The following is a 6,646-nucleotide window of genomic DNA, read 5'->3' as shown; positions in this document are numbered from 1 at the left end:
ATAATACAATTAATAACTTTTGTTGCTTCTTGAGTCGATACGTGATGCAAAAGTCAAAACATGATATAGATATATTTCAACACACTTGGCGATGGTTCAAGACTTAGGTTGATATGAACTATTTAAGATTCTTGTGATCTATATATATAATCATCTGATGAGAGGCACCTTCAAGAAAGTGGTGCTATTCTTGAAAAGAATCGATTATGGCAAGTAGCTCTTTATTATAGATTTTATAGTTGATTTCTACAATTGAGAATTTTCTAAAATAGAATGCAATTGGGTGAAATTTTCCTTCTCCATATTGTAAAAAAACTACTTGTAATGCAAAGTCTAAGGCATTAGTCTCTTTAAAGTAGGGCTTGTTAAAATTTGGATGTATCAAAATTAGAGCTGTTGTGAAAGCATCTTTTAAGCTTTGAAAAGCTTTCTCTGCTTCGGGATCCCAATCTAAATTATCCTTGTATGTCAACCATATAAGTGGAGCAATGATCTTCGACTAATTTCTAATAAAAATCCTATAGAAATTAACAAATCTAAGAATAGATCACAACAAAGTCATCAAGATGCTCGTAAAATATATCATTCATTAAGAATTAGAATATGACTGATATATTGATAAGTCCAAAAGATATGACATTGTATTCAAAATGTCCATACTTGGAGCAAAATGTTGTCTTTGATTCATCTCCTTCCTTAATGCATACTAAGTTATACATATCTTATAGATCAATCTTTATAAAGATCTTTGCTTGGCTAAGTTGATCAAAAAGTCCAGATATCAACTGCAATGGATATTAATTTTTTACCGTGATTTTATTAAGACCTCAATAATTAAAAAACATCCATAAAGATCCATCTTTTTTCTTTACAAATAACATTGGAGCACCAGTTGGTGACTTGGAATGTCAAATAAAATTCTTAGCCAAATTTTCATCAATGTACTCTTTTAAAGTTGCAAGCTCATTTTGAGATAAATTGTAAATGGATCCAAATAATGGTTGAGCATCTTTTTAAAGGTCAATCATACAATCATAAGGGCCATGCTTTGGAAAGATGTCTACATTTTTTTTTCAAATATATTTATAAAATTCTTATATGCCTTTGAAATTATTGTTGTAACAACCATAAGTTTCGATTGTAGATTTGCGTAGACAGCAAACGTAGTGCCCTGTTTCGCCACCCTCATAAATACTTTAGCTTCAATAAAGAAAATATTGTTTAAGTGTTAGAAGTTTTTTTTTATAGATTTAGAGGTTCTATAATCTACTAGAAGAAATTCCAACTTTCAAGATACCCAATTTATCCATAGATTATATTTTTCAAGCCACAAGAGTCCTAAAATGACTAGACTTGATGGTGATCTAATGATGTTAAATACTACTTGGCTACTACAGTTATTGAAGGTTATTTATAATGAAATCATCTCATAAAAGATGTCTCCAAAGGATAAAGGTCGACCATCTATTACTTCTACAAGTATAGCTTTGGATTTTTTGACTGTACAGATTTTATGTGATCTAGAAAATTATTTGTTAATAAATTATGTAGAGGCTTCTGAGTCAAGTAATGCATGACATTCTAGTTTTGTGAGTCCTAATTATACAAGTATAATAAAATAATAGGAAGGGCTAGTATAGAGTACAAGATTTTTTTTGATTTGTGATAGTGAAGAATCTAGCGACATGGTTTCTAATGTGGTTGAATATCCTTATTTTTCTGCAAAGCTTTTGATGATGTGGTCACACTCATCATTTGATATGTACGTTGGTATTTTTCTAAACAATTATTAACCTTGTGGTGAGGTTTTTTATAATATAAGTATAGGCTAAGTTTCCTTTGATGTTTTTTTTTATTCAAAAAGAGGTTTGAAGTTAATGGCATCAATATATATATCTTTTGCTTCCAAATGCTCATTAGGATTGGATAGTGAAGAAGCTGCAAAATAATTAGTGTATATATGTGGCATAATTGAAGAACATTTATCTTGTCATTATTGAAATAAATAGTTATTGTACTTCACAGCTTAACTAATGGCTTTATTGAGTATGTGAGAATTTAACATAGACAACAATAAGTCTTTAACAACGTCTCTTAATCCCCAATAAAATTGGTTCATCAATACATCTTCTTTCTAATTTATATCACATACTAATTGTCAAAAATTTGAAGCATACATTGATGTAAAAAAAATTCCTTATCAAAGGCTTCAAATGCTAGTTATTGAAGAACAAACCTTATCATATTTACCAAATTCTACCAAAAATTCTTCAAAATTGTATTATATATGAGAATTCTTTTCAAATAATAGAGCGAGCCAAGATAAAACTTGACCTGAGAGCAAGGTTCCAACTAAACCAATACGAGATACTTCAATTAAATATTTTTGAGATTAATGCAAGGTGATTAATCATACTTGGTTTATAAAGCCATAAAATTTTGAGTAGGTGCCATCAAACTTTTCTAGAAGGCTAATCCTTAGTTCTTTTGTTATTATTGTTGTTGTCAGAACATTATCTTAAGTAGATGCACCTCCCATGTTTCTTGAAGCAGATATAGTCATTTAAAAATTTGGAACCTTTATTGGCATTTAATGTAGTGATTGAAGCACTTTGACTCTTTGACCATTATGTATGGTTATATATAATTCTTCATTCTGATTCAATAAAGTCTTTGTTCTGATCCTCAATGTATCAAGAGCATTTATAATATAATCTAACTTGATCTCTTTGGAGTCTTTTATATTGACTTTTTCACCTTCTACTATAAAAATCAGAGAAATATATACATTTAAAAGAAAAAAAAACTTAATCTATGGTAAAAAAATAAATAAATAAATAAAATAATATTAAGAAAAGAATAATATTAGTCTAGAAGAGGGTAATCCACAACCTCTAGAATGCTATAGTACTTTAAAGAAGAGAATTAATTTACTCACTACAAAAAAAGACCAAGCTTCCAATATTATTTTATAATAATTTTGACAAACTATTAAGGACCATATATAAGAAAAGGATTCAAGATCAAGAAATGGAGTTAGCTCCATATTTTTACAATAACTAGATACAAAGCAAGAAGGTCCTGACTAGACCACAAGAAGTGAGTTATCGAGATTGAGGATCCTTTCAGCCTCAACTCATATATATACTAGGTCCTATGAAGCTTCTTGAAAAGTTTTCATGAGGCTTGAAAACAAAGCAAGCCTAAGATCCTTCTTTGGCAACTTCCTAAATCATCTAAAGCTTCCTAGAGCCTTTCAGGATCTCCTATGTCCTTCTAGAATTTTTTTAGAATCTACTAGAATCTTTTGGAAACTTTTGGAACCTTTTAGGATCTATAAGAACCTTCTAAGAATCTTTTAGAACCTTCTTGAATCTTCTTCAATTGTATATCCATGACAACAAGATTTTATGAATTTATTATACCATGTATTATAATTATGGCTTTTAAAAAAAAATTAAGGTATTTTTCTTTTTTATATTCTAAAAATGAAAAAAATCTAAAATCCACTTATTTTTATATTTCTATCAAAGTCATTAACTATCTTAGCTCCATAACTTGTACTTTTTTGTGTTGCTATTCTATGTTCTATTAAAAAGTCTTGAATCAATGCCTTCATATTTTAGTTGCTAAAATTGGTTTAAAAGAAGTCTCTTATATTCTTTAATCCCACCTTTCTATCTTTTCAAAAAATAATTCTTTATTGTATCATGTTATTTAATTCATTACAATTCTTCCTAATATGAGAAGCATTATCACATCAAATACATCTTTGTATATACCCTTGTTTAGAAATAGTCTTCAAATTATTTGTAGAAGTTTTTTTTTCAAGTCTTGTAGGTTTGATTTAAAGATCTTACATCCTATGTATAATTTCTTCAATTGTCATATCTTCTTTTTTTGATTTAGATACAAGAGATTAAATAATAAACATTGTTGGTAGTATTGTATGCACTTGAATTTTAGATGATTTTACTATTCTTAAAATATTTATCTTATCTTTTTTTCTTTCTTTTTTTTTTTGCAAGAAAATCTACAACAACTTCAACATTTTTCCATTTTGTTGTCAATCCTTCATCTTCTTCTTTGTTTTCAAAAAGAAATTCTAATTTTTCTTATAATTCTCAATTAAAAAATTGAAGAAATAATTCAACCTTATTTAGCTCTAGTATTAATTTTTCCACCTTTTATAATTAAGAATACTACCATTCAAACTTTCTTAATAGCTCTATTGCTTGTAAATTCTTATTGGGCTACTCAATCCATTTTAGAAATAATTTCTTAGTAATACAATCAATATCTTTTAAGAAATATTTGTCTTTTAATGTATGTAAAAATATCTCCTATAAATTTCTATAATGCTTCATAATAGATATAAAATATTTTCTTATTTTTAGTACTATGACAAGCTCAAATAGCTTAAACATCTTCTTTTCAAAAATCCAATTTAATTCTATTTCTCATACATAATATCTTAAATACTTTGAAATGTTTCTTTCATTAAATTGATCAACTTTTTTAGCCACTACTTATAATGCTTTGGTTGCCAAAGCTTCTTTGCAATTATTGCTTTGTTGTTGCTGTATAAATAATGTAAAAGCTTAAAACTTACTTGTAATGGTTGGATCTATATACTTAGCTTGTCTTTCAATAAAAACTCTATTAGAAGCTCTATTTATAACTTCACTTGAAGCTCCTTCCATAACTCCTTCAAATCTCTTTCTTTCTTTTTCTATTAAATCAAAATAAAAATAAAAAAACTTAAAGACCTCCTATCTCAAGCTTTTATGTTGAGTTCACCACTTATATTGTATTACATGTATTCTTGCTTAAAAATGTACCAAGCACCTAGCTATGGGAGATAAGTAAAAATACTACAATAATTCTACTAAATTCAATAGAATCCAAAATAAACTTTAAGTAATCGTTAGATATCCTAATCAAATTTTAATTAATCCAAATAAAGTTTTTTTAAAAAATACAAAAGAAACACAAAGAAGCTATAAATTAATTTTAAAAAATAATAAAAAAATATTTTTAAAAAAAATCTTTAAAAAATAATAATAATTTTAAAGAAATATTAAAAATAAAAATCTTGAATAAATCCTAAGTAATTCTTAAATAAATCCTAAATTAATCCTAATTAAAATCTTAATGAATCTTAATCAAATTTTAGATTAAATTCTAATTAAACCTTAATGAAATCCTAAATCTTAATCAAATTTCTTACCAAATCCTAAAAGAATTCTAAATCCTAATCAAATTCTAAACCAAAACTTAATAAAATTCTAAATCCTATTCTTAGACCAAATCCTAATTAAATCTTAATCAATTTCAAATAAAATTTGAAAAAAATCCAAAATAAATCTTAATAAATTACTTTAATTATTTGAAATTTCAATAAATATTAATTGAATCATTGATTGTAACTAAAATTTCATCCAAACTTCAATTGACAAGCAATTATTAAATATACAAAGTTTGAGAAGAATCGGACTTACCAATTACAAAAAAAGCTCTCAAAACTTCTTAGTTGTTGATTACCCTCCTTCTTTGACTTGAATGTTGATCTTTCAACAAAGATTTCTCCTTGTTGAACTATTATATTGCTCCAAAAATTGAATTGTGTAAAGGTATTTAAGTCTAAATTACTCTCACAAATTTTTTCATTAATTAAATTAGAAAATATTTCGACATTGCAAAATCCCTCATTGACTCAAAATTTCAATTATCTGAGACTATAAATTTCTAAAACTCTTATATTTTTTAATCTAATTATTTGATTGATCTCAAATTTTTCATATAAATTTACAAAAAGTATAATAAAAAATTACCAAATATTTACTTGTAAATATATTAAAAAATTCATAAAATCTTCAAATTTATAAACTTATTTTTATTTCAAAATATAAATCCATGGAGTATATCATTAATTTTGAAAATCCCTCAAAACCTCAATATCAATCCAAATGATATGAAACTAACTCTCTAAAATCTTTTCACAAGTTTTTTTCCTAATTCCACTCTTTAATTAACAAAAAAATGCCAAGGTGGCTATAGATGTATAAATTTGTGCCTTAAGATCTGATTTCAATCTTAGTTTATAATTGATCCTTTTCAGATATCAATTTTAGGTAATATGAGATAAGTATTTTTTAAATCTAATATTATTTTTAAAGATGGATATATTATTTATTTATTTTATTTACTTTAATTTGAGGCATTAATGCTCTTACAAAGTAAATAGAAGTTTCTTCTATAAAAGATAATATTAAGATTAAAAAATTAACCATCTTCCTATCATTCATCTTTATTTTTCTACTACATCTTTCTACCAAGATTTTTTATAAAAAAATCTATATTTTTATTTTTTACCATGTGATTATGTTATCATATGACTCTACAATCTCTAATATCAAATGAAAATTTTGAAAAAGAGAGGTAGTTCACTTTTTTTAAGAAAAAAATTATTATTATGAAACTAAAATGTTAGATTGAAGGTAGATAGTCTACAACCTTCAAAATACAATAAAAAAAAGTGAAATAGTCTATTCACTTCTAAAAATAAGATAAAAATAATAAGTTAGTAGTCTTATCAAACTATTAAGGATATGAATTTCAAAGAATCAAAAACTCAATAAACTCA

The sequence above is a fragment of the Physcomitrium patens genome, chromosome 1, assembly GCF_059467195.1.
Source record: "Physcomitrium patens ecotype Gransden chromosome 1, ASM5946719v1, whole genome shotgun sequence".
Taxonomy (NCBI): Eukaryota; Viridiplantae; Streptophyta; class Bryopsida; order Funariales; family Funariaceae; genus Physcomitrium; species Physcomitrium patens.
The sequence above is the reverse complement of the archived record's forward strand: the minus strand, read 5'-3'. Positions refer to the sequence as shown.